The sequence below is a fragment of the Prionailurus viverrinus genome, chromosome A2, assembly GCF_022837055.1.
Source record: "Prionailurus viverrinus isolate Anna chromosome A2, UM_Priviv_1.0, whole genome shotgun sequence".
Taxonomy (NCBI): domain Eukaryota; kingdom Metazoa; phylum Chordata; class Mammalia; order Carnivora; family Felidae; genus Prionailurus; species Prionailurus viverrinus.
Genome location: NC_062562.1, coordinates 110,437,477 through 110,445,073, shown reverse-complemented (window position 1 = coordinate 110,445,073; position 7,597 = coordinate 110,437,477).

Below are 7,597 nucleotides of genomic sequence, written 5' to 3'. Positions count from 1 at the left end.
CTCTGCCCCTCCCCCGTTCATGCTCTGTCTCTCTCTGTCTCAAAAATAAATAAACATTAAAAAAATTTTTTAAAAATAAAATAAAATAAAATAAAATAAATAAAATAAAACTACTGTCTTTCAGGATATTTAGTGTGAATTTTAAAGATGTTTCAAATAATCACTCAAAATTTTTAGAAAATAAAATATCTATTCTATTGCTGAATGCAACTCTCTTCTTAGAGGGGGAAAGGAAATACACATACACACACACACATATACATATATATACACACACATACACACCCACACCTATACACATACAATGTATACTATATATAATGTATACCATATATACAATGTATGCTATATATATAATTTATACTAAACATAATATAAATATATAAATATATTATTTTTGAAACATATGTGGCAATGCTTTCTGTCAAAGAGCCCACTAGAGATTACTTTGACCTGGAGGTGGGTGGAGCAGGGGTGGGGGAAGTGGCAAAAAAGGCTTTGGGTGATATTCCAGGGAACAGCTACTTGGTGGTGGAATGCATGCCATCACTTCAGTCACTCCCACCGTTGTGATGGTACAACAACAGGGTAACACAAAGCACCTCACCCTCATACTGAAGGAAACTGCCAGTGGTATGGGGGGGGGGGGGCACAGTCTGAATCTTAACTGTTTTATCTTCTCCATTCCTTAGTATAATTACTTCCCATATTTTCTGTATTACATGTACACATATGAGTTAAGCCTTTCTTTTCAGAGAAAGAAGACAGCTGGCTAAAATGACTACATCCAAAGAGGTAAATTTCTTTCTTGTGTTTACTCATATGAAATCGGCATTCCAGGAGCACAAGAGACTTTACTCAAAATAGAAACACAGAAGAGATACAAGACTCAGAAGTGACTATTTTCTGTCATGTCTACTACATATTTGTCTGATACATGGCCTATGATACTATATGACATAAAAAGATCGCAAAGCTGCAAAGCCACAAAGCTGCAATGTCGCAAAGCCTAGAGTGCATGACAAATTGGCAGAGTTACTGGGAAAACAGCCTTGATGACATCTGGATGTCTTTCAAATACGCTACAGCACATCAAGCAGACAAAAATTTCTGCTTTGTCTACTTTGGTTTAAAACCATTATATTTTACAAGGATTAAAATAAATACAGTGAAAAAGAATGAACACAAAGAATAGGTCACATTGAAAATACTCATAAAAACTTTCACAGAAACACTGTCATGGCATCTACATTTTCACATTCCAAAGACTGAAGTTGAATTCAATACAATTCAGTAGTAATACTAATAGACCATAAAATAACTGCACTAAATAAACTCTTCCCATTTGTCTGTAGAGTTCAAGTTCTGATAACAATAGTTTCCGAAGAAAGGCAGTTAGCTGAGAAATCCACAGATTTGCAAAGCTCATGAGTCTGAAGGAATTACTGGGATAAATATACAAATGACACTTTGCCAATCAAATCTAAATAATAAAGCTTGGGGTGCCTGGGTGGCTCAGTCTATTAAGCATCTGATTCTTGATTTCAGGTCATGATCTCAGGGTAATGAGACTGAGCCTCGCCTTGGTACCACGCGGGGTGGAGCCTGGTTAAGATTCTCTTTCTCTGTCTCTCTCTCTCTCCGCCCCCCCGTCCCTCCCCCACTGCTTGCACATGCATGCATACTTTAAAAAAATAAAATAATAAGTAAATGATAAACCTTAATGCAAGTATATGCATAATGATTTTTCTAACTTTGTCACCCTACTGTGCATACTACTTTGAAACTATTTTTTTTCACATAAGGCATCCTTTTAAATTATGGTTTTTAAGGGGTGCCTGAGTAGCTCAGTCAGGCAAGCACCCAACTTCAGCTCAGATCATGATCTCACAGTTCGTGGGTTCAAGCCCTGCACAGGGCTCTGTGCTGACAGCTCGGAGTCTGGAGCCTGCTTCGGATTCTGTGTCTCCCTCTCTCTCTGGCCCTTCCACACTCTCTGTCTCTCTCTTTCAAAATTGAATAAACACTTTAAAAAAGTTAAAATTATGAATTTTAAAAATATAAACCACGGTTACACTTAATTTTAAGCTATTATTAACTGGCTAGTTGTTTTTAAAATTTCATGACTGTATATAATCTTTTGATCAAGTTTTAATAAGTGAATATTTGGGCATATGTCTCATGATTCCTATTGATTAAATTCCTGGCGATGGAAATGCCAGATCAAAGGGTGAAGGCTTTTGAAACATTTTGCCAAAATCTCCAAAATGGTTGTGTCAATAAACACTCTCATCAGCAGTATGTAAATATACACTTATGATATATTCCTCATACCTAAATGCTTTGTATTCTCATCTAGATAATCTCAGATAGTACCTTTGTAGACAGAACCTCTTTGTCTACTAATCAAAATGTTACTATGATGACACCTGCAGAGGTCAATAATCAAAATAATAAACATATGCACAAGAGGTGCCAACTCATATTAGCCATGCAGATAGAATGCTATCAAAAGCCTAAGAAAGATCTGCAGCTATTCTGTTTCTCCTGGAGGATAAACCCTGGATAAAGATTAAAAGCTAGTTGTGGGATGCCTGGGAGGCTCAGTTGGTTGAGCGTCCAACTTTGGCTTATGTCATAATCTTGTGGTTCATCAGTTTGCACCCTGCATGGGGCTCTGTGGGGACAGCTCAGAGCCTAGAGCCTGCTTTGGATTCTGTATCTCCCTTGCTCTCTGCCCCTCCCCAACTCATGCGTGCACTCTCTCTCTCTCTCTCTCTCTCTCTCCCTCAAAAATGAATAAATGTTAAAAACATTTTTTTTAAAGTTAGTTGCTTTGTAAAGTTGTTTTCAGATTTCATTACCTAAGACATGCAGATGTAATGAGTCATTTCATCAGATGAACATGTAATAGGTTGAATGTTGGGTGAGAGTGAGAATTCAGAGGAAAGAAAAATGATCCCTGGGGTCAAGCTGTAAGTACTCTCTTGGCAAAACTTTATGTCTAGATGTGACAGGTTTATAACAAGACCTGTTTAAAACCTTAAGTACAGGTTCATTCCGACTATAGACTCAAAATCATAGGAAATCAATTATTCTCAAGTGATTTGTTTTCAGATACATTCAGATTCTTTTCTGGTGGAATGATTAATTTTTAATCTTTGGCATAATGGAAAGAGCATAGGGAAAAAAAAGTCAGAAAAATTTTAATACCCTAGCTCCACTACATATACTAAATGACTTGAGGGAGTGAGCACACTTTAATAACAATAGCTAATTTTCATTGGGCACTCCTTATATTTCAGGCCTGTACGTGTGTGTTGTTTAATCCCATAACAACTGTAGATCATATTCCGTATCCATCTTTCTTTGTAGATGGCAACATTGAGGCTGTGAGTTCACAGGTCTTGTCCGGAAGGACTTAGTCATTGAGTGATAGAGACCCACTGCCTGTGTGCCTCCAGAATTCATGGGCTTAACTGCCACTCTATTGTTTAAGTTGCTCATCTGAAAAATGGGGGCATTTAGGGAGACGATGTTTCCTCAATTCTACACTAAGTCTAAAATTTCCTTTTGCTTCCTTTTTTCTTTAAATAAAAAAAAAACTATTCTTCTCTTCATAGAATCAATAAGGTTGAAGGCGTCATTTAAACCTCCCACTTATATTCATACTACTTAACAAAAGTTAACAGAATTATTGAGGTATAATTCACATAAAGTGTACAATTTGGTAGTTTTTAGTATAGTCACAGAGTTGTGCAACCATGACCATTTAGAGCATTTTTATCACCCCAAGAAACCCATCAGCAGTACTTACCCATTTCCCCTCCACTCCCTATTTGAAACCCAGCCCTAGGCAACTATGATCTATTTTCTGTCTGTATGAATTTGCCTATCTTGAAAACTTCACATAAGTGGAATTATACAATATATGGCCCCTTGTGGCTGCCTTTTTTTCACTGAGCATACTATTTTCAAGTTTCAGCCATGCCATAGCCTAAATCAGTACTTTTTCCCTTTTATGCTACATAATATTTCATTGTGTGGGCATACGACATTTTGTTTGCCCCTTCATCAGTTGATGGGTAATTAGGTTGTTTCCAATTTTTGACTTTTATGAATGTTATTGCTAAAAGCATTAGTGTACATGTTCCACATGAGCCTAGATTTTAATTTTCCTCGTGTAGTAATCTATGAGAAATGGTGGGTCATGTGATAACTCTATGTCTAACATTTTGAGGAAATGCCAGAGCCTTTTCTAAAGAAGCTGCACCATTTTACACTCTCGCCAATAGTTAGAGAATTCCAGTTTCTTCACATCTTCCCACTACTCATCATTGTCTTTGTGATTACAGCCAGCCTAGTCGGTATAAAGTTGTAGCTCATTGCAGGTTTGATTTGCATGTCCCTTATAGCTAATAATATTAAGCATCTTTTCATTTGCCTATCTACCATTTGTAAATCTTCTCTGGAGAAATCTCTATTCAATTCCCTTGCCCATTTCTTGAGTTGTCTGTATTATTGAATAGGAAGCACTCTTGATATATTCCGGAGACAAGTCTCTTAAAAAAGATATGATCTGCAAAATTTTTCTCCATTCTGAGTTGTCTTTTCACTTTTTTTGCAGTGTCCTTTGCAAGACAAAATCTTTCAGTTATGATGTCTAATTTATGTATTTTTTTTCTTTTGTTTCTGGTGTTTTGTCTTTTGATTTTTGGTGTCATATCTTAGTATTCATTGCCTAATCCAAGGTCATGAAGATTTACTCCCTCATTTTATCTTAAGAGTTTTATAGTTTTAGATCTTACATTTAGGCCTCTGGTCCATGTTGAATTAATTTTTGGATAGGGTGTTAGATAGAGGTCCAACCCATTCTTTTGTGTTCTCATATACAGTTGTGCTAATTCTTTCCTCATTGAATTATCTTCGCATCCTTGTTGTCTACCTTGTTTTTGATCTCCAATTTTTCATGTCTGTTTATTCACTTTGCTTCCCATAGCACTCACTACCTAATTGTAAATTCCTTGAGTTGAGGGACCATGGATTATACATATGCATGCCCCACACCTCAATACCTGGCAGACTACGGAGTCTGTAGTAGACACTTAATAAACACTTCACTGTTTGGTTGGTTGTTCAAAGGAATTGAAGATACCCAAGGGGTAAAGGAAATAAACCAGGAGTTTAAAGAGATAAAAGTTATACATCTCATCTTACATTAATGTATCTCAAATAATATTTGGAAATGCCTAGTTAACTAATATTTGGAAAACAATTCAAATTAATATTCTATTAAGAATCATTTTTATATCATTATATTCAAATACATTACTATGTTGGTAACATTTGCTATTATGGGAATTCCTTTATAAAGCACTTTCCACAATCTGTTGAAGACATGGATTCAACTTCTTTCATATACATTCTTGTTTTAGCATCATTATACAATTACATTCTTACTCTAGTCTCTCTTGTGTGTCCACTAATTACATACCCAATAGCATGTAGGTAATAATTATTCAATATATTAAGCCAAACAAACCACTTGCAGACATCAGTTCAAATTAAAAGAAACTAATTGTAAAACATTATGCCTCTTTATTCATTGCCAACACATCTCTCTTGTAGACACTAAGTTCATAATGTGAAATTCAGAGAATTTGAAAAGTAGAAAAAGAAAAAGCAAGTTTCTGCCTGACCTATACACATGAAACATTTAAAAAAAGTTCTGGTTTTCCTCCATTAAATGAATATTAAATTAATCTAATCTAAGACTTATTTTTTTAGTTAAGGTTTGCAAGCAAGTCTCTAAAAATGCAAATTGCATAATAGACTCTTGGATTTTTCCTGTCCTTTTCCTTTATTTTATCAATCTTGCAAGAAACATCATATATGTCTTTCAGAGCATTGAATTTAGTGGAGATGTTTCTGAGAAAAGAAAACAAAATTATGGAAACATTTGGAAAGAAATTTGAGAAATTAAGGCTCTTCTTTTGTTACTTGAACCAGAAGACTGTCAAATTTGAATCACTGGCTTTCGTTTTATGTACCATTTTTTAAAATGTCAAAGTATGCAGAAGTACAGTTCTGTGGAATTATGTAAGCAAATGTAAACACAGCAAAGTACAGGAAAACAACACAGAGACATAGAAAAGACCTGAAATCCTAATCAGTCTACTTATTTAGGCAATTCCTTTTTGTTAGACATATAGGTATGCTTGCATGTAAGTATGTATTTTCATCTTCTAGATCTGAAGAGACCAAATGAGGAAACTATGATGAAATCCTTGAGCTACATCAGGAAATACGAATAAAAAGAAAGTCAATGACCTAAATATTTATTAGGAAACTCTGTTTAAGAGTTGGATTCAGGGGCACCTGGGTGGCGCAGTCGGTTGAGCGTCCGACTTCAGCCAGGTCACGATCTTGCGGTCCGTGAGTTCGAGCCCCGCGTCAGGCTCTGGGCTGATGGCTCAGAGCCTGGAGCCTGTTTCCGATTCTGTGTCTGCCTCTCTCTCTGCCCCTTCCCCGTTCATGCTCTGTCTCTCTCTGTCCCAAAAATAAATAAAAACGTTGAAAAAAATTTAAAATAAAAAGAGTTGGATTCATATGTGGCTCATATTTTCTTTGGCTATTAATTTAATTACCCTTTGAACTAGCTTAACCATATCAAGTAATCATCAGTCCATAGCAAGTAGCTAATGGAGACCTTGTCCAAGGTAACTGAATCTTGTAGGAAGCAAACATTACAGTGGGACTTAGGAAAGATTAAACTCTTTGTACCTTGTCAAAGCAATAATTAAAATGAATGAAATGTGTTTTTATAAACACCTGTCATTTCAACAAGGAATTTTACCATTTGCCAGTATCTCCTAAGATAAATTTTTTTTTTTGTTTTAACTTGGATAGTTTCAGTTGAGAAAACAGTGTTTTTACCATTTGTCTGGTTTTTTTGTTTGTTTGTTTGTTTTTTGTTCTTTTTTTTTTAATCCAAGAAGAATTCCCAAGCAAGTCATCCAAAGGAACATGTACTCTGAGGAAATTTGGCAACCATAGTGGATTTTACCCACTGCCCAAACTCATAGAAACTTCAGGAAAAGCCACTTCTATATTTTTTCTGATTTTTTTCTGTTTTAGTATCTAATCAAGATTACGATTCTTATTTATTATCTTCCCCTAGAATTTCTACACCAATCTTCCGATTTCAGAAGGTGAGTAAATATGCTTCAATCTTTAAAAGGCAAACCTCAATTTTTATCTAAATAATTAAAAAGGTGTAACATTAAAAACTAAAATGTACTTCCTGTTATTGCTTGTTAAAGTATTGGACTTCTGGGGCGCCTGGGTGGCTCAGTCAGTGGAGCAACCAATTCTTGATTTCGGTTCACGTCACGATCCCAGGGTTATGGGTTTGACCGCACCCCCCCCCCCACCATGTTTATATAAAATGGAGCATTATTCATCCATAAAAAGAAAGGAAATCTTCCATTTGTGACAACTTAGATAAACCTTCAGGTCATTATGCTAAATGAAGTAAGTTAGAGAGAGAAAGACAAATACCATATGATCTCACATATATGTGGAGTCTAAAAAAACT